At 40.8% G+C, this 22,624-nt stretch overlaps 1 protein-coding gene across 7 annotated transcripts in view; it reads right to left on the bottom strand.

Annotated features, from left to right (window-relative positions):
* LOC311047984 (A-kinase anchoring protein 13) overlaps positions 1 to 20,196 on the bottom strand; it is a 213,746-nt gene extending 193,550 nt beyond the window's left edge. For all 7 annotated transcript variants that reach the window (XM_084060950.1, XM_084060953.1, XM_084060951.1 and 4 more), the window contains exon 1: positions 19,884 to 20,196. The gene's annotated coding sequence lies outside the window, so the exon portion shown is untranslated. The remainder of the gene's footprint in view (positions 1 to 19,883) is intronic.
* Positions 20,197 to 22,624: the final 2,428 nt, after the last annotated feature.

Raw genomic sequence — 22,624 nt, 5'->3', positions numbered from 1 at the left:
ATGTGACAAAAGGAGCAGATCTACAATCTTGTAGATTGGCTATTTTCAGCTAAGAGGTTTGGTGTAGAGGGGAAAAGGAGGGGACCAAGTACTGTATAGGTGCAAAGGTAAACACTGATGAGTGATTCAGCAGACGAATCAATTTAGTTTATTATAAAAAAAATCTATTAGACCCTGTTGATTCGTTGATGTATAAGAAAAGAAAACATGCTTCTTGATCAATTGATTAACCAACATGAGCCAGATTAAGTCCGTTGTTGGTTCTAAATATCGAACCCAGCTCTAACACACACACACACACACACACACACACACACACACACACACACACACACACACACACACACACACACACACACACACACACACACACACACACACACACACACACACACACACACACACACACACACACACAGAGAGAGAACAGCAACAGCAGCAGAGAGAGGCTGATGTTTCCACAACTTGTTGTAATTATGTGTTATACAACTGAACGCTGACATCGGCTGTTTTTACACAGAACTACACCAAGAGAACCAGTAGACAACCCCAGCTGGCCAGAAGATATGTCTGGTATGGAAGGAATGAGAGAGGGAAGAGGGGGGGGAGAGAGAGAGAGAGAGAGAGAGAGAGAGAGAGAGAGAGGGGGGGGGGAGGGAGAGAGAGAGAGAGAGAGAGAGAGAGAGAGAGAGAGAGAGAGAGAGAGAGAGGGGGGGGGGGGAGGAGAGAGAGAGAGAGAGAGAGAGAGAGAGAGAGAGAGAGAGAGAGAGAGAGAGAGAGAGAGAGAGAGAGAGAGAGAGAGAGAGAGAGAGAGAGATGGACAGACAAAAGAGGTGGCAAGAGAAACAGACTGTTTTGGCCAGTGGTTATCAAACTTTTTCATGTGAAGGACCCCTAAATTATGTATTTGGCCGCGGACCCCCATCTGAAAATGATTTGTGCTAGGGACACCCAGAAGAGAAGATTTGGGTTAAAAACGTTTTGTTTTTTTTACATTTTCTCCATTGCTTTCAAGATCTTTACAAAAGAAAATCTAAAATAGCAGATATACAAGCTTGTATCTGATATTTTTCAATATCCAACGTATAACATATGGATAAAGTGGTAAAAATGAACGTGATGCTGTATTAACAAAATGACCCCCTCCCAAGGACCCCTGGGGGTCCCCGGACCCCACTTTGAGAACCACTGGTGTAGGCAGAAGGAAGAGAGAGAGAGAGAGAGAGAGAGAGAGAGAGAGAGAGAGAGAGAGAGAGAGAGAAAAAGGCAGGGGAAAGATGTTGGCCGTCCAAACCAACCTAATAGGCTTCAGTCACATTGTGCTCTGATGCACACAGGCAGCGCTGTGCTGTAGATCCATTCACTTCCACTGGCTGCACTCACAAAGCTATGCCCTTGTAAAAACAAGCTTCTGTGGCTACAGAGAGAGAGAGAGACATGGTCAATGTACCGTCACATTACAATGGTAGCCAAGCCCCCTGTCCTGAAGGTACTACTACTACTACTACTACTGCTGCACTGATATAGCCAGTGATGGAAGAATGACTCACTTGTTTTACTTAAATAAGACCTGAGGCGATTCTTTAAAAAAATCTAAATCCTAACAGTTTTTTGAAAAAAATATAAATAAAAAAAAATCACGATTTAAAAAAAATAGCAGATCTACAAGCTCGCTTGTATATCTGCTATTTTTCAATAGCCAAATAAATCTTAAAGTGACACAGATGCGTTCCAGGTCTTAATGGGTTAAGTAAAAGTATCAATGCTGCAATGTAATGCAATACTCTGTTACAAGTAAAAGTCCCATATTAAAAAAATGACTTGATTAAAGGAAGGTACAAAAACATTGTAAAGTACCAAAAGTAAAAGTACTCATTATGCAGAATGTCCCATTTCACAAGTTTTCATAATATGAGAACTTGTGATTTAAAAAAAAAAATAGATAAAAATAAACTTTTGAAAATAGCCGATCTACAAGCATCGCGACGTGTTGTGTGCGTGTAGATCGGCTATTTTCAAATAGCCAAAGTTTAAATAGGGCTTAAGTGGTTAATGTAACTAGTAACTAAAATGTTCAAATAATAGTGGAGCAAAAAGTACAACATTTGTCTCTGAGATGTAGTGGAGTAGAAGTAAAAGTATTGAACATTGTAAATACTCCAGTAAAGTAAAAGTACCTCAAAATCGTACTTGAGTAAATGTACTTAGTTACTTTACACCACCGCCTGCGCTACTACAACTGCACGGATTCGTGGTCAAAGTCCCCAATTCTCCATCCACTACTATAGTGGCACTGTGGCAGCCATTTTAAAAAATCAACCCACCCTGCATCATTCTCCCCTGACATGATTCCTGTGAACAGAAGGGACTGTGTCATTTTTAGATTTGAGCTAAAAAGCATTATTTTACACTTTGGCTATTCAAAAATAGCAGATATACAAGGCAAGCTCATAGCGCGGCACCGAGTGCCGCGCTATGAGCTTGTAGATCTGCTATTTTTGAAAAATCGTAAAAATGTGTGCAAATCTTTGAATATATATATTTTTAAAGCGAACATTTTTAACTCAAATCTTTGCTTCTGGGGGTCCCTGGAACAACATATTTTGATGGGGTCCGCGGCCAAATACATATAATTTTGGGGGGGTCCTTGACATGAAAAAGTTTGAGCACCACTGATATAGAAACATACGTTTTTCAGAATACTGTTGAGATTTAGGAGACATGTAGAATCGGCTTCAGGTCTCAATGGGTTAATTTGCATTTATCAGGCATTTGCAAGGAGACTGTAGGCTAATATAATGAACCACTTTCAACCTGCCTCCATATTTTGGGCATGTTGTTATAGGATTTTTATAAGAGTTCTAAGGGTTTTTCCTAAGATTTTCAAAATATTTCAAAAATAGCACATGTACGAGTTCACAGTGCATTGCAATGCGTTGTGAACTATTGGCCGTACTGCTAAGTATAAAGGGCATAAGTGGTTAATATAGGCCTTAAAGGTTATACACCAGATCGAAATAAATTATTTGTAACAGAACAATGGTCGGTGTCTCTCCCACAAGTGGTTATCAGACCGGGGCGGTCACTGTGTTCTTCTGGCCCCTGAAAAAGTACATTTTAATTTACCATACAAACACTGCATTATTGCAAACACACAAGATTCCTACCATGCATATATATATATATACACCGCTAACATCTGTACTGTACATTTTATACTCTCTTTTCTGGTGCGTTTGCAAGTCGTGACGTTTGAAGAACAGAGAGGTTTCTAGTAAAATGTGGAAACTTACAGTACAGCCCAGAGAAAAGTAACTTTCTTTCTTGTTGGCAGTTGTACACAAGGAGATGCTGTTCGGTGGCTCGTGGCCCATGGGGTGCTGCTGAGGTTTTATTTTCATAAGCATAGCACGGTAATTTAAAATATTAACAAATCTCCCTTTGTGCCTCTGTGTGTCTCTGTGACGTTTGTCTCTGGGTCTCTCGCTGCCTGTATCTGGCTCTCAGTGCCAGCAGCACTGTTTGTGATTGTAGAGCTGTCAGAATGGGTTTGCCAGCAGACAACAGAGACATAATCTGTGTGTCTCTGCCTCTCTCTCTCTCTCTCTCTCTCTCTCTCTCTCTCTCTCTCTCCCTTTTCTCGTTGAAACCTGCATAATTGTTTGCCTGTTGCCGTGGAAAAAGTCAGGTTCACTTAAGTTTGGATTGTGATTCAATGGGGCTGCTAGAATCAGATTTTTATATCTAGTGATATTTTGTATGCTCTGCAAGTAATGTCAAGGGGGTCCCCAACAGTGGCGGCTGGTGGATTTTTCCCCAGGTGGTGCTACACCAAAAATTAAGCCAATAACATGTACTATGTTATCACACTAGTTTATTTTGATAGGCCCTGCCCTAGGCTATAGTCATTCATTTGTGAAAGACAGACTTTTTGCACTTATAGGCTAATATAAAATGCTGCTGTAGCCTATTATAGTATCCATATTCAGTGCAATAATAACAACAGACAAAAAGTTGTTTCGTTTTATAAGTTAGGCTATATTATGTTAACAATCTACGTAAGCATTTTGGTATGAAAGCCAGCATTCTTAATCCTGTATCATACAAGCCAAACCACGTGTAAATCAGTTGAGAACTCGGCGAGTTGTGGTGCTTTTCATGCTTCAATAAGCTTGGTTTATACTTCGACACACGGCGATATCACACGTCTACAAAACGCTGATCTACAAACCCGCAACAAGTCGCATCCGCGACGCGTTGTGGGCTTGTAGATTGGCGTAATAGACATAACAGGCATAGAATGTGCAGCTAAGCAGTTGGAATGAGCAGCAGCAGTCTACTATTTTTGAAAAATCGAATATATATTAAAAAAATTATAGCGAACATTTTTAACTCAAATCTTTGCTTCTGGGGGTCCCTGGCTGGAACAAAATATTTTGAGATGGGAGTCCACGGTCAAATACATATCATCTTGGGGGTCCTTGACATTTTGTTTGAGAACAACTGGATTTAGAAAACCGTTGTCAAGACATTTGTAGAATCGACCTGAAGCCGATTCTCCTAAATCTCAACAGTATTCTGAAAAACTTATATTTCTATATCAGTGGTGCTCAATCTTTTTCATGTCAAGGACCCCCAGAATTATATGTATTTGACCGCGGACCCCTATCAAAATAAGTTGTTCCAGGGACCCCCAGAAGCAAAGATTTGAGTAAAAATGTTCGCTTTAAAAATATATATATTCAAAGATTTGCGCACATTTTCACGATTTTTCAAAAATAGCAGATCTACAAGCTTGTAGCGCGGCACTCGGTGCCGCGCTACGAGCTTGTAGATCTGCTATTTTTGAATAGCCCAAAGTGTAAAATAATGCTTTTTAGCTCAAATCTAAAAATGACACAGTTCCAGGTCTTAATGGGTTAATGAGTGGCTTGAGAACTCTGAACTCCATCGGCCTGTGTGTGTGTGTGGGGCACGTGGACAGTTGGTTTCCCTGCCTGGTGCTTGCAGTGCTCTCACATTGCATTGTAATGTGTCATAATTAGGACCACGGGGGACATGTGAACACTGTTATCTGTTATCTTCAAACCGACAACAAAGAGGATTAGTGTCATCACACAACCACGTTATCTCTCTTTGTCACGTTCACACTGTATGATAATCACTGTATACATGTTTCAATCACACACACTCAGATACACAAGTCACCCGGGTACTGTATATGTATCTCAGTGGTTCTCAAACTTTGTCATGTGAAGGACCCCCCAAATTGATATATATATTTGGCCACGGACCCCCCAACATCTACAAGCCAACCACTTCCAGTGACAGACCCCCATCTGAAAAGGCTTTGTGCAAGGGACCCCCCAGAAGAGAAGATTTGTGTCAAAAAAATCAAATGTATTCAATAATGTCCAAACACTTTCGATATTTTTGAATAGCCGACGTATAAATGGATAGTGGAAGTGGAAGTGGTTAAAATGATTGTGATGCTATGTTAACTACTTTTGCTGGGGACCCCCTGGAACCCCCCACCCCCAAGGACCCCCCCACTTTGAGAACCAATGCTGCATCTTACCTTAAAAGAGCAGTGACATATAAAGGCAAGAGAAGTTTGTCCCAACAACTGGAAACTCTTATCTCAAGCTTTCACACAACTCTCAGTGAAGCTAACTTATAATAGCCATAACATCACCCAGGGGGCGGGGCTAGGGTGAAGAGTTATTTATCACACTTCTCTCTCACACCACCACCACTGCTGAGGGAGGGGCTGTTGGGCCAGCCTATTCAACCAATTAAAAACTCTTATAACCAGGAAAGGATTTACAAGAAAACAGACACATAGCAACAGTAGCAGCTGCCTGATGCTGAGCATCACTGAATAGTGGTGTGCAAAATGTTTTCACTCAAACTTAGCTAGTGTTTGTAAGGAAGGAAGGAAGACAGAAGGAAGGAAGGAAGGAAGGAAGGCAGAGAGAGAGAGAGAGAGAAAGAGAAAGAGAGAGAGAAAGAGAGAAAGAAAGAAAGAAACAAACAAACAAACAAACAAACAAACAAACAAACAAAGAGGCTGGATGGATGGATGGATAGGATGGATGGATCGACAGTCAACTTAGCTGGAGTGAACCGAGGTTATAAGCAAATGTAACACATTATCACCTTGTAAATGCTAATAATATATTTAAATGTGCTTGCTTGACACCAAAGTCAGGAGGAGCCTGGGATTGACCTGGCAACCTCCTGCCACTGCTGGTTTCTAATCACCTCTAGGACATTGGTTCTGAAATTGTGGACCCCCAGGGGTCCTTGGGGGGGGGTCCAGGGGTTCAGATCTTGTACATTAAGTTTTAGAAAAGTGCACCTCATATTCTCCCATATCCACTGATCAATTTAACTCATCCTTATTCACAGGTGAAATTCCATCAATATGTAAATGTGCCAGCGTTACCCCTCTGCACAAAGGTGGGGATCCTCATGATCTCAACACTTATAGACCTATTTCAATTATCAACAGTACAGTAAAGGTATTTGAAAAGTAATTTTTAACCAACTATTTAAGTATGTCAACGATTCTCACATTCTATCTCCATTCCAATCTGGTTTCAGACCCAATTTCTCTACAACCACCACACTCCTAAAATGTACAGATGATGTATTTTCCTCATTTGAGAACAGTGGCCCTCATTTATCAACGGAGCGTATAAACCGGCTTATATTTTTCCATATATTCGGCCGTACACCAACGTCGAAGTCACATTTATCAACGAATCCTAAACAGCCAATCCTAGCGTACATTGGGTCGGAGCCTTGATAAATGTCACAGCTGAAACCGAGCGTCATTTAAATAACACGCCCTTAAATATTCTCGAAACGCCCTGATTTTACGACATGGAGAACCAGAATACGACCAAATAAAGCATGGGAAGACAAAAGAGTTTCGCCGGCTCGCCTCGCCTCGCCTCGCTGCCTGTCAAGTCACACACTCACACGCACACACACGCACACGCCTCTCTCTCTCTCTCACCTTATCTTAACAAGCTGTTACTGAATAAGAAGAAGTCCTTTATGCTTTTTTCCACGAGACCAACTTCTTTACTTTTACCTATTACATTTGCAGATGGCACACCACTTCAAAAGGTGGACGAACTCTAATATTTAGGCCTATGGCTTGATGCTCAACTCTCATTCAAGTACCATATTACTTTTGTTGTGCAGAAAATAAATTGCAGCCTGAGAGTACTATATCGCACCATCAACTGTTTCACCCTTCAGGTCAGAAAAAGAATGATCTCACAGTTAATAATACTAATATTAGACTATGCTGACATTGTTTATTAAAATACCTCTAAAATAAATCTCCATCCACTTAATGTAATTTACAACAGTCTTTGCATCATTGCTGAGGTGTCCTTATAGAACCCACCATTGTGTTATGTATGAGTCGCTGAACTGGTTGACACCCACATCTAGAAGACACTCTCACTGGCTGCTATTTGTTTTTAAATGCATACTTATGGGGCGTTGGAAAATATTTATTCATGTAAATCGCGATTCTTATTATCAACGATTCAAAATCGATTCACAATTTCCAAAAATCGATTAAATATATATTAAAAACAGGGAAAAAAGAATATGGAGCCCGACAGCAACGACATATAGCAACAACTAAAATGACACAGGGGCGTTCCAAGGCTTGAAAGGTATCAAACATATAGACTGACAGTCTGACACTGCAGCGCTCTGTGGATTTGTCTATAGGTGTAAACAGGTCGAAATTGGTTAAAAGAAGAATGGCAGCTGCAATGACAGAAGGAAGGAAGGACAGACATGTACAAACTAGGGCACACTTTGCACTAACAAGCAAGTAGCTGCTTGTTCTTCAGTGTGTTTGTATACTTCCGGCCAAACTCTGGCCAATGAACATGAACCATACTGAAGCAGCAGTGTTTCTCTGCTCCTTCAGTATGGTTCATGTTCATTAAGACATGAGGCCGATTCTACAAATGTCTTCTAAATCCTAACAGTTTTGTGAAAAAGTTATGTTGCTATGATCAGTGGTGCTCAAACTTTTTCATGTTAAGGGCCCCCAAAATGATATGTATTTGGCCGCGGACCCGCATCTCAAAATATTTTGTTCCAGGGACCCCCAAGAAGCTGTTCATGATTTAAAAAAGATCTACAAGCTCTTGTATATCTTGTATATATGCTATCTTTGAATAGCCAAAGTATAAAATAATGCTTTTTAGCTCAAATCTAAAATTCTTTCCCGGTTTCAATGGGTTAAATCGTTAATCGCCGATTATTTCTATGACAATTAATCAGCAAGTAAAATGTCACGATCGTGACAGACAGCCCCACTTGTGGCACAAGGTGGGGTTTGTTTGGAATGTGGTGAAACGTGTGCAGGAAACTTGGAATTAGTCTCTCCCTACAATTCCTAAGTGTTTAATTTGACCCCATCAATGGCAGAGAGAGCCATGATATTCAGTAACTGCAGTGATTCAATTGACCCTTTTCCCCACAACTTTATTGACAATGATCACACACTATCACACACAAAGAAAGAAGTCATTGTCGATATTATGAGTGGTTAATCCATTGAGACCTGAAGCCGATTCTACATGTCTCCTAAATCTCAGTATTCTGAAAAACGTATGTTTCTATATCAGTGGTGCTCAATCTTTTTCATGTCAAGGACCCCCAAAATAATATGTATTTGGCCGCGGACCCCGATCTCAAAATATTTTGTTCCAGGGACCCCCAGAAGCAAAGATTTGAGTTACAAATGTTCACTTTAAAAGTATTTATATTCAAAGATTTGCACACATTTTCACGATTTTTCAAAAATAGCAGATCTACAAGCTCGTAGCGCGGCACTCGGTGCCGCGCTATGAGCTTGTATATCTGATATTTTTGAATAGCCCAAAGTGTAAAATAATGCTTTTTAGCTCAAATCTAAAAATGACACAGTTCCAGGTCTTAAAGGGTTAAACTGACATGCTCTCTTACTAGAATGTTGTGTTGATAAAACACTTTCTCTCCCATATTACAGTATTCCTGTAATATGGGAGAGAAAGAATACGTGAGAAAGACTGTCCCATTTTTGGGGATTTTATAACATGTAAAGTTATGATTTTCAGTGTTGGGTAGGCAAGTCTTTTTGGTTTCACATAACGTGAAGAGCATTTTACCATCATTTTATACTTTCAGAGATGCGTACTCCTCACCTTACGGTGAAATTCACTGTTTTGAGTTAAAAACTGGTCACCTCCAAAAATCATGTAAATCCGACCATAATAAGGTAATAAAGTCTTTATTACCTCAATTGTACTCTCATTTTATGGTCTGCATTTACAACATAGATTAACCACGTAAACCCTCTATTCTGAGTTACAACAACTGTGCTTTTTTCCATCTACACCAAATCTTTTCGCCAAAAAAATATCCTAATCTACAAGCTCACAATGTGTTGCGACATATTATGAGCTTGTAGATCTGCTATTTGTGATGAATGTTCCCCCTGGAATAGGCGTGCTGCAGGGTCCCAAGGGGTTAACTGTATAATCGACAGATTAATCAATAATGAAACAAATCGCGAGCTGCAGTCCTAGATACGTGTTTCAAACCATGTAGTGAGCGACAAATTAAACCACAAAGAAGGAGGCTGTATGAGAGGGAGAGCTATGTTGAGGTATGAAAGGAAGAGAGAAAGATGTGCTGAGCTATGAAATGAGATGAGACAGTGGTTATGAAAGAATATATTTCCTGTACCAAAGACCCACATCACGTACAACAGGGACATGAAGGCCCCCAGATATTGAGTAAGACACTCTGTTTCTGAAGACACAGAATAGACAGACAGAGAGAGAGAGAGATGTTTTGTGTAGAGGTGCTCCGATCGATCGGCCACCAATTTAAATCGGACGATTTTCACTCCAAATGACTCGATGGGCGAGCCGATCCGGAGAAACCGATCTTTAATGACCGAGCTGCACCATTTAAGTGGTATAAAAGATATCGGATATACAGTATAATATCGCTTTGCATCTTTGTGACAGGCCTAGACATGCTCCCCTTCCTCCCCCCCACACACACAGGAACAGTTCTGACGTAGGTTTTGATATATAATAATTTGGGCAAAATAATAATTTATATTTAGAAGAGACCCCTTACACACAGGATCGGTATCGGCCGATCGTGAGAGAAAGAATCAGTGATCGGTCCCAAAAAACCTGATCGGAGCCCCCCTAGTTTCGTGCAGTGTAGAGGGGACACAGAGAGAGGGAGATTGAACTTTGAATGCTTAATGGGAGTCGTCGAGAACATGTTTATTTATAGCTTTCGAACTGTCTTGTTGTAGTCTCTCACCCTCCTCTGTGCTGCACACAAACACACATACATGTGAATGTGCATGCACGCACTCACACACACCTATTGCTCTGTCTCATCTCCTTCTAATTCTCTGTGAGTGTGTGTGTGTGTGTGTGTGTGTGTGTGTGTGTGTGTGTGTGTGTGTGTGTGTGTGTGTGTGTGTGTGTGTGTGTGTGTGTGAGAGAACACACAGCAGTCATGCAGTGGTATGCAGGGGCTAACCAGCCTTGCATGTTTGAGTGTTGAGTCATGCTCTGCCGCACCCCCACCTCCGCTGCCATGTGTTCCGTACTGTTTGTGTGTCGTTTTTTTTTCCTTCTTCTTTTTTCTGTTTAACTTAACGTTAAGGGGAGGGGTGTGGTGAGTGCACATGCATTGGCCTGCTTCACATCCATTGACATCCTTAAGCCTGGCTTGACAACTGGGATGTCCCTCCCTGTACCGGCTACAATAACTAGGGGGGTACAGTTGAAATTAACCGCATCGTCCCTGTTCTGGGGGGGGCGAACATTCAGCGTTGCGACACGCTGTGAGCTTGTAGATCGCATATTTTCAGCCAAGACATTTGGTGCCGAGGGAGAAAAAAAATCAAAAGTATGACACAGGTCAACAAAGTATTTAAAAGGTTTAAGTGGTTAAATGTGATGGAAACTGGAAGCTATAAAAGCATAGTGGTCCTTGAAGTGTTCTTTCAAATCATTGCTGACGGGCAGAGGCCTCTTATCTCCATGTTTTGACTTTTTGTGGGGTTTTTCTTTGGTACATTAATGCCCTACTTGATCATACTACAGCGTCACACAGCAGCATCAAAAGTAGCAGATCTACAAGCTCGTTTGTAGATATGCTACTTTTGAATTTGAATCCTGAAAAGTAACAGTTTTGGACATACGAGGTTTCCGCCCCGACAGAGACGAGATGGTCAGTGTCCACGCTTGCAAGACAATCTGGGTTACGGGGGTATAAGTTACGGAATCAGCAGACATGGTCAGTGAGCGGTTAAGCTCGGTAGTCTGAAGTTATTTCTGAATCGCTAGCCGTGTTTAAACAAAACATATTTTTGGTTCCCATGTGTATCCTGAACCCAGCGTTGTGTCTGTGTCACTGTTTTCTTTGGCTTTTGTACTGTTCCACCTCTCTAATTACTATTTTCCAAACACCATTTCCATACACTGGACTTTACTGGCTGGCATCGTTGTTTGAGATTAAACATGCAGTAATACACACATTCCACTTTCGCACTGCCATCTCTCTAGCCTATTACTTGGTTAAATGGCTTATACTGTTAGTCTAATAGTGTTGTTCACTGTATATTGGCTACTGTACACTTATAGCTTCTTTATGTTTATCATTACGTATAGCAAAAGTACATAGTTGTAGCCTAAATAAAGTGTAAATGATCCTATATTGTTGTTATTCAACGCAATGCACCAAATCACAGAGAGATGATTCGGATTCTTAAGAATATGTCCCTCTCTTTTCAACTGTGCTTTGCTCCTCTCTGGTCCGTTCTGCTTTAAGCGTTGCAGAAGCAACAACACAAGTCTGTTTTGCTATCAGAAGATGATAGCAAACATGTGTCTCTGTGTGCCATCCTTTCAGTAACTAAGTCAATCTAGGATTCTACTCAACTCAACTCTACCCATGCTTCATGCAGTACGTAGATGCCTGTTGTTCACAGCCACCGACATGAAGCTTCCCAGAGCGTTGGACATTAAAAATAAGGATGTAGAAAGAGAGAGAGAGAGAGATGGGAGGGAGCGAGAGGGTAGCCGAGAAGGAAGTGAAAAAGAAATACAGATCTTTTCCTTTGTGGCTTCCGAAGGGTCACAATAGTTTACACAGGAACGCTCTGCTCTGTTCCCATCCACAGTTTACTGATTGCAACATTGTCCGTTGACATTACCTCAGAATATTTTCCAGGTAAAGCCACCATCACGATACGGGTTGGAACATATTGAGCTATACGTTCAGAACAATGTCTGCGCGACAAAATTGCTAGAGTAGAGAAATGTCAACACTTCTTGTGCATGTTGTCTACAGTACAAGACAACACCGAAATGCAGGCATGCAATTCGGTGACTTGTAACTGGTTTGCCAGTTTGTTATACAGTGATTTTGAACTCATAGAAGGAAAAGAAAAAAACTGTGCGTGTGCGTGCGTGCACTTTAGCGTGCGCAATATAATTTTGCAATATAATATATACGTTTTCCCTTTGGCTAAAAGCCCCTTGTTGTAGCATATCTAACTGTTTGCTGGGTGTGTCATCGCTTTGTCTGGAATTACAGATGTAAGATAATGTTCTTTAATGGTTGCCATTTTTGGTCCTGCACAGTGCTATGACTGTTGCATAAGTAACTGCTAACTTTACTTTTTATGATGTTATAAAGTCCCAGTATGGCAATGTTTTGGAGAGCATTGTTGTATTATTGGAAGCAGCTCTGCCTGGCTTCAGAGAAGGAAGGAACGGCAGTATGTTGGCAACCCTGGCCAAAACATTTCTATCTATGGCGCTCATCTGAGCCATTGGCTGTGTGTTGTGGCAATTATCTTAATGGCGGCGGCTATTTCATGGACCGCTGCGCAGCTATCAGATGTTTTCAGTGATTTCGTAGTTACATCCCACAGGGGTGTTGTGTGTGTGTGTGCTTGAGACCGACTGTATGTTTGTGTAGTCCTGTATGTAACAGTAGCGTTCTGGCTTATCAGAACCTACTGTAAGCAAACCTTTCAGGAAGTACAAAGTCTGTTGAAGTGCTAAAAATGACGTATCGTGACGTGCACATCAGCACACACACAACGTAATGTACACATAACCTACACTGTGGTGGCTACAAAACTACTGCTGTTGTGTACGTAGTGATACAATCATCTTAATCAAATGGGATTTCAAATGTTTACTCTCTTTATCCAGGTCTCAGTGTGACCTTGTTGTGTAGAGAAAATAGTGTACTAAAGCTGTGGTTCTCAAAGTGGGGTCCGGATACCCTCACAGGGTTCCTTGAGGGGGGTCCGAAACTGACCCGTACAGGTCTGTAACTCTTGAGAGTGCACAAATGGAACCAAATGGAGTTATGTTCTTGATTCTGTCTTTTGATGTGGAGGTATGGTTACATGAGTTGAGGACAAAATAGATGACTGACTGACTGACAAGCTAATAACACACATGTCTATGACCCCGACTGACGCCTGACTGAGTGACAACACAAAAGACTGAAGGTATTCTTCTAACTGACACAGAAGTGGAATAGGCTAATTGAGTAACCTCTCTAAAGCAACTTGCCGCCGGTTTGTTAGCTGGCTAGAATGGTAGCAGGCTAACCGTCACTCTTTCTAAGCCACTGAAACAGGAAAAGCTGGAATGATAGGAATTATATGTCCAAGCTGACAAAGCAGCAAAACCGCACATGCACATTGAGAGAGAGAGAGAGAGAGAGAGAGAGAGCGAGAGAGAGAGAGAGAGAGAGAGAGAGCGAGAGAGCGAGAGAGAGAGAGATGCTTGAGAAAGGGTTCTGAAACAGCTGGGCAGAAAAGTAATACTTCCTCTTTCACTCTCACTCTCTCTCTCTCTTTCTCTCTCTCGACTCTCACCATAATGATTGTCCTTTAACCACATGAACACTAGTGTCCCTATTCTGGGCATGTCCCAATAGACAAACATTCAGCGAAAATAGCTGATCTACTCACTCGCGACCATGCGTTGTGAGCTTGTTAGATCGGCCATTTTCGTCAAAGAGATCTGGTGTAGAGGGAAAAGGGAGGGGACCAAAATAGACCCATCGGGGACCCAAGTCAATAGGGTTTAAGTGGTTACAAATAGTTAGAACTCTATCTCAGTGTTTTTTTCCTCTCAACTCTAGCTAGCCGATAACAACACTGTAGTAGTTAAAACAATAACATGGGTATCAGCGCACCCATTATAGATGGACGACATACTTGTCAGCCTATATCAGTGGTTCTCAAACTATGGGTCGCGACCCAAAGTGGGGTCGCGGGAAGGTGCCGTTGGGGTCGCACGTTGGCAATCGGAAAAATAAGATTTTAATCGAGAAACAGGAAAAAGTAGGGTCCTCGAGTCGTGACCAGCGTGAAGAGGACGTTAAGGACGGCCACTTGCCTCCTCATACACATACAGAGAACAAGCAGCACACAGGAAAGACAACACACACACACACACACACACACACACACACACACACCTTGCAGAGGGGCACACTCAACTAGCTGTTCATAAACAATATGAAGTTCAATATGAGCGGGTCCCGGGTGGCTTACAAGAGTTTTTGTAACTCTGAGAGCGAGAGGGTAAATACATGGACCACCCGTCCATTTGGTTCCATTTATACCATCTCGGAGTTACATTAGCGCTGGAGGGATCACTGACTGTGTAACTGTTATCTGTTGTAGCGTGTGTGCCAGCAAACACAATAAGTCCTCGAATCGGCATTTGAGTCAACAAACCGTTCAATTTAGGATCGCGATTGCGATGTAACATTAGCGAGGCGTTGTGAGCCTGTAGATCGGCTATTTCGGGCAAAGAGGTTTGGTGTAGGGTGAAAAAAAGCAGACCAAGTACAACTTTTCTAAGTATTGAGGGTTTAAGTGGTTAACTGTCTGAAAGTACACACATGAATCCAAAGCAATGCTACATTGATAGTGCTGTCAAACAAGTCTATGAAGCTATCTGTGAAATCTATGAAGATGTTTAATCTGCAGCACAATTTTATACAATATGTAGTGGGGGGTCCCTGCTTCATCTCTCTCTCAGCTAAGGGGTCCTTGGCCTGAAAAACGTTGAAGACCCCTGGCCTATATGAACCATTTGTGATGGGGGTCACCTAGTTTAGTAATGTAGCCTATGTGCCATATGAGGGGCTTATGAGTATATTACACATGATAAATAACAGAGGACCAGTGGGGGCAGGGTAGGGGAAAGTCCACCTTCTACATCCAACTGTCCAACTACAGTACTATCAAACATGTCTGCTTTTTGCACTAGATTTTGTAGTCAAATGTGAGTAGAAAGTCAGTGCACTAGTAGCCCAACATTGTAGTGTTAAACAAATAGTAGCATAAATGTTACACTATAGCAGGGGTCTTCAATGTTTTTTCAGGCCAAGGACCCTTTAGCTGAGAGAGAGAGAGATGAAGCGGGGACCCCCGCTACATAAAATGATGTTGCAGATTAAACTTTTTCATAGATTTCATAGATAGCTTCATAGACTTGTTTGGCAGCACTGTCATTGTGTAGCGTTGTGATTCATGTTAATGTATAAACCCTCAATACTTTTACCAGCTCTTTTCCCCCCTACACCAAATCTCTTTGCCAAAAATAACAGATCTACAAGCTCACATCGCTTCGCCCCACAACATTTACACTCTGCACACATTCTGTTTGCGTTGCTATGGATGCGGAAGCTTGTAAGCTAATGATAAAATATTAGCTTACAAGCCAATTTAATTAGCAAATTAGCTGTGTAATTAACATTGGCCCTGCATCACTCTATTTTAATACTGACCGCTTCACTGTACGTTATTCTGCTTAATTCAGAGCTAGCTTATTAACCAATTTCAATAATCTTCCATGAAACATAAAGGGAGAAGCCATCTGTTATAAAGAATTACCATAGGTATAAGTACAGTCAATAGTGAGTTCCCTATTTCTATGTTCACAGTCACTGCCTCAGACTCTACTCGTGGACTCTATGATGCTATTGCTATGGATGCACTATACCAGTGGTTCTCAACCAGTGCTCCGGCGACCACCAGTGGTCCTTCAGGGGGTTCCAGGTGGTCCCCAGCTAAACGATGGAGAGTTGGCAACCAAGTGGACCCTTATAGATCTTCAACTCTTGAGAGACCATTACGGGTACATTTGGTTTCATTTTACGCTCTCAGGAGTTAAACATATTGTTAAACATCTGCATTACGTAATTAAAGAATAGTTATTTTGATCAACGTTTGCCTGTTATCTCTCCTATGGTACCAACATCAATACAGCATGGAATTGTGGACAAAATCATATCCAACGATAGCAAAATATACTAAGTCTTGGGTCTGAGAGTCTAAATCTCCTCAAATGGTGGTCCGTGCCTCAAATGCCGAATAAACAATGGAGCTTGATATGAAAAGGGTTGAAAACCACTGCCCAATACCAACATAACTTCATATTGAACAAAAGCATAACGCTGGTCCCCATGGTCTTTTCCATGTTTGACAGCAAAACAGAGCTTCTATGAATGTAAATGTATGTTCTGATCTACACACTTCTATGGAAAGACACCACAGAATGACTTGATTGGCCCCATCAAAACTGAATATAAGTTGTGTAATATATACAACGGCAGTAGCGGAGGAATCGTCCGTAAGGTTCCCAGTTCGATCCCGGGCTCCCCCAGAGTTAGTGTCGAAGTGTCCTTGAGCAAGACGCTGAACCCCTTATTGCTCCGGATGAGCAGGTCGGTGCCTTGCATGGTTTTCTCTACTATCGGTGTGTGAATGGGTGAATGTAATGCACAATCATTGTAAAGCGCCTTGGATAAAGGCGCTATATAAATGCACCAGTTACCATTCAATAAGTTGTGCATTAATCCTTATAGGCTATATTGTTCTGATGGCAGCAATGCACATACGTTTTTTTTTGTATTTGTTTTAAAATGTAACTAGAGGAAAAGCCCTCTGAGATGCAGCATCTCGTTTTCGAGGGGGTCCTCAGTTGTGCCATATGATTGACCCACAGGAGATAAGCAATATAGCGCATTATATAATATTCTCTCAAGATTTCAAAGGTTCCAGATGGAAGATTTTTTATTCTTCCAGGGGCCATATGTACTGCTTTAAACAGACTGCGTTGACAACAATAATCATCAGCATTCCTTTGTCACCAGATGATGGCTACAAATCAAAACGTTAAATCTGTTGCCACTTCACATAGGTGGCCTCAATGTGTGGGCCCCCGGGCCATCATGGGCCCTGATGCCTGCGCCCCTGTATCACCCCTGTAATTGAGAGCCTCCTATAAATGAAGAGTGGCAGGCAGCCAGGTTGGTTCTGAGTCCAAAAAGCTTTCCAAGACAGACGCCTGCTACAGCTGTACAACACCAATCAAAAAATTGTAAACAATCTCTTCTTCACAGAGAGAAAGAGAGAGAACAAGAGAGAAGTACAACAGAATCAACAACACACATGACATGTGTTGAATGCATTCATTTAACGTATTGACTAGGGATGGAACGATATGAAAATGAAAAAGTCACGATTATTGTAGCAAAGATAATTGCGATTAACGATATTATCGTAATAATCGAAATGAAACTTAAATTGGCACTTTTGTTAACCACTTGAATCCCCAGATTCCCTATTCTGGGGGAATGTTTGCCAAAAATTGACGATCAACAAGGTCACAACGCGTGAGTTTGCAATCGTTGCCATCAATTTGTGTAAAGTTAAGTAAGAGTATAAATCAAATGCGCTCTTTACAGGTCAGTTTTATCAAGTTAAACCCTCTATAAGTGGTACTGAATTTGCAGCTCAACAAAAGCTAATTCATCCTAGTGTATGACTGAGGACAATTTCACGATAAATTAAAATCTCTGCGATACGATTATTGTGAGTGTTTTTTTTTTATCACGATAAACTATGATAACAATCATCGTCCCCTCCCTAGGAGCACATAAGCCATAAGCAGCCATGAGCTCCAGTGTATATCTAGTAAGGCAAGCCTCACCCATACTATGAAACCAACTACAGTAGAAGCATGAATCATGGCTATGAGTCTTTTGGGTGGTGTTAACCCAGCATTAGCTGGAGCTCCTCCATTGACAATGAGTATGTAACAAACACAACCTGTGTCATGGTGGTTGGTTTATCTGGGGACAGTAGGGGCTTTGGTTCAAAGTTATCTGCGCTAAAATGGAATAAAATGAACCCACAACTAGATGTTGTTGTCACAGTTTTCAGTGGAGCCAGCTGTTAACTCTGACAAGGCTATTAAAGGTTACTTTTCGTTTGTTTTTAGACCTCCTCCTCCACTAGTGGTGGTCGACACTGCAGTGCCAGTTAGCTTATCTGCGATGGGGGTCGGTAAGTATTGCCATGTCCGCTTATTACAAGCCACTTCGGCCTTGTTTTTCTGTAAAGTTGCTTGTAAATATTGGTAGTTGCAGGTTGCGTTTTTTTGGGGCTTGTTTCTAAAGTGCAGTTGCTTATTTTGGCTTTTTTCTAAAGTGTGATTGCTTATTTAGGCTTGTTTCCCAATGCTGTTTAAACCAGTGGTTCTCAAACATTTTCATGGCAACCCCCATATTAATATGTATTTGTCCACAGACCCCCCAATCTGAAAATATTTAGTGCCAGGGACACATACAAGATTTGTGTTGTTAAAATGTAGCACAGTCGCTTCTTTTGGGCTTGTTTTCATAGACCCATGGTTGCTTATTTCTCTCGCACCATCTGGCAACACTGGATGGGGGTCTGGTCTGCTATGCTTTAGTAAAGTAGCCTGCAGTAGTAGGCTTCTCTAGGCTATATGCGTCGAGGAGGGGGTTATAAATATATACATAACGTATACAAACGTCCATAACATAACAGAGGACTAGTAGGGGAAGGGAAGGGGGAATGTCCGCCTCATTTTTAACCACAATGAAACATGTCCCCTTCTTCCACAGTTCCAATAGATGTTTTTGGAGTCATTTAGTGAGAAGACAATGCTCTCTGACTACAGCTGCCCACCATTGCTGTGTTGAAGCAGTAGTTACACATAAATCACAGACCCAGGCAGACATGCAAACGTGAAACTATTCACCAGACTGTCTGTGTTGTACTGTAGTAGACTACTGTTTCCCAATCAATGGGTCGGGACCCATCTTTGGGTCACGAAACCATTTCCCTACAAGTTTCTAATTATTTCAAAACATATTTTCAAAAACAAACAAAAAAGCTATCAAAAATGTTCAGAAATAAAAAAGAAATGTCTGCTATTTTCACTAGTTTGGGTCCCGAGAAGAAATCAAATTTCTATTTTGGTTGTCGAGCTAAAACAAATTGTGAGCCACTGCTGTAGTATCCTGACAAACTAACATCAAACTAAAAGTCATTGTAACTTGTTGCCGGGTTGTTGTAACATTGTAACAAACGTGCAAAAATGAAACAAAATATCAAGTGTCACCAATTTAGATACTGCATATCTACACACACACACACACACACACACACACACACACACACACACACACACACACACAATACTTGTGAGGACATCAAGATTTTGTAAGACAAGTCATTTTCTGAATGCCATTTTTTTAATTGCCATGTTTTAACCATAAGCCTAAAAAAGGCCTAAAAATAGATAATCTACAAGCTCTACAAGTGAGCTTGTAGATCGGCTATTTTTCGGTGCATGACACCAGAGCTGAGCAACTGCTGGGTAAATCGGGCATAACTCTATCTCTAAACCCCAAAAACCTAACCTCTAAAGATGTCCAAGTAGTTTATTTGATGTTATATTCGTTCTTACCTCGGGTTCTAGTGTGTGTAGATCTGTTGTGGATGCATTCCTCTCCTTTCTCAGATCAAATAGAGCCTTTTTTAAGGGACTTTTCTCTTCTACATGTTCTCGACCTCCGCTTCACTTCACGCTACTTTAACTTAACGGCGATTTAAAAAGAAAAAAAGAGAAAAATGTAGGGGGAGCCATATTTCTATTTAACATCCATGATCACGTTTTTTCTTCACGCAGAAAAATCCTCTTTTGTGGAACAGGTTTCCAGTCGCAGTTCGTTATAATAATAGTTAGAAGACGTGTTGTGTTCTCTTCTATCTCCAGTTCTTTTTACGTGATAAAAGTGTAAAAGTCAATCCGTGTCCTGTAGGTATGCATGCCACGAGGAGGCGGGCCTCAAGCAGTGTTGCCAGATTTTGCGAGAGAAATAAGCAATCAGGTGGTCTATGAAAACAAGCCCAACAGAAGCCAGTGGTTCCCTAATCTGAGTTCCCAGAAGTTTTCGCCAGCTCTCGCTTAACGAGTGGTTCCCAAACTGGGGGTCGGGACCCAAATTATTTTTGGGGGGGTCCCCAGATGATTATTTAATATGCAGCAACTTTGTTTTCTCACTCAACAGTAAACAAACCAACATAGAGTGTAAGTGTATACAGGGTATCTGCACATTTCTAAAGTTATAATGTAATGCATTTGAAACCTTTTTAATACCACATTGGCCATGTTGTCAAATATTATGCAAGAAAGAGGCATGTGAAAATAGCCGATCTACACGCGTTGTGAGCTTGTAGATCAGCTATTTTCACAATATTTATCTGTGGAACCGAGTCAAATAAATGTAATGCCTCAACTCCTACAATTCCAAGTGCTTGTTATTTTGGGGGTCGCAGCCTGAAAAGTTTGAAAAAAGTCTAGTAATAGAATCTAGTAATTTTGGCACAAAATATTTTCAGATGGGGGATTTGATTGACTGATCACTGGACACTTTATTAGACAGAAATGTAAACAGCACGAGGTACAAGACATTAGGCTAAAGGATATCACAAAAAAAGTACTTGTTTCCATTGTGGGACCTATGTATTCAATTCATCAACATAGGATGTGGACAAATATACATATTAATCTGGGAGTCCGTGCCATGAAAATGTTTAAGAACCACTGGTTTAAACATTAAACAACATTAGGAAACAAGCCCAAATAAGCAACTGCACTTTGGAAACACCCCCCACCCCAACAAAGAAAAACGCAACTACCAATATTATCAAGTAACTTGCAGAAAAAACAGCAAAGCAGAAAGTCGCTTATAATAAGCGGACATGGCAACGCTGGAACAGGCCCGCTGTGAGTGGACGGTTGTTCCAGAGCCATCCAATAGAAGACTCTGGGTTGTTCCAGCCTAGGGGCGGGTCTACGAGGTGTCAATCACTGCCTCCGCAAAACTCCACCACCATGGGAAATTCTGTTGACTTGTCACTCAGTCACCTAAATACTAGCAGTGGTGGAAGAAGTACTCACACTTTTTACTTGATTAAAAGTAGCAATACCACAATGTAAAAAATACTCCGTTATAAGTAAAAGTCTGGTATTCAGAATTTACTTTAGTAAAAGTACAAAAGTATTTGCATCAAAATATAGGCTACTTAAAGTACCATAAGTAAAGTAGTCATTATGGAGAATGTCCCATTTACATTTTTCAAAATGCAATGCATAAACATCTTTTGAAAATAGCCGATCTACAAGCTCACAGCCTGTGAGGTTGTAGATTGGCTTGTAGATTGGCTTGTAGATTTCTTTAATTTGGTTTAGGTTTGAGAAGCAAGCATAAATGGTACTGTATTATCTGCCTTATGCTGTCATCTTCTGTTGGATATTAGACCAAAAGCTTTCACCTAAATGTCAACCTTAATAGGCCTTTTATAACAAATCCATCACTGCTTTTTAAGCTTTATGTTTGTATGAAAATTAGAACCTCCCATGCCAAGAATAAACAAAAAAAAAACTGAGAATGAGGAAGGCAATCCGATCTATTCTATTGCAGTGGTGGAAAGTAAGTACATTTAGGCTACTTAAGTACTGTAGGCTACAGTAGAGTTTTGAGGTACTTTTACTTTACTGGAGTATTTCCAATTTGTTATACGATACAATTTGTTATATGCTTTTACTCCACAACATCTCAGAGTCAAATATTGTACTTTTTACTCCACAACAATTATTAGAAAGCTTTAGTTACAAGTAACTTTGTAGATTTGGATTATTATTACAAAATACATTAACCACCTCAGCCCTATACACATTTTGACCATTTGAAAATAGCCAATCTACGCAAGTGATTGATACTTGATACTTTTACTTAAGTAAAACATGTGAGTACCTTTCCCACCAGTTCTATTCCATACTCCCATTCTACTGCTCTATTGTTCTGTTCATCAGTGGCTAACGTGTAAAAGGGGGCCCTCTAGTGGCAAAGGAGAAGAAGGTAAACATTTTCAGCAGGAAAAAATGTGACGCTCTGAGGAATCATCAAATCATAATAACCACGAGATTATCAGGGAATTATACATTTATGTCATTGGACTATATAAGGTAGGCCATAATCCTGTGGGGTGAATTCCATTTAATAGATATTAAAAGATGATACACCAAAACTTTTCCCAGTACAAAAGTATTGGTATCAAAATATACTTAAAGTACCAAAAGTAAAAGTACTCATTATGCAGAATGTCCTATTTAAAGTTTAAAACAAATGTATACAAATCTTT

The sequence above is a fragment of the Gymnoscopelus microlampas genome (assembly GCF_963454915.1).
Source record: "Gymnoscopelus microlampas genome assembly, chromosome: 6".
Classification (NCBI taxonomy): Eukaryota; Metazoa; Chordata; class Actinopteri; order Myctophiformes; family Myctophidae; genus Gymnoscopelus; species Gymnoscopelus microlampas.
The sequence above is the reverse complement of the archived record's forward strand: the minus strand, read 5'-3'. Positions and strand labels throughout refer to the sequence as shown.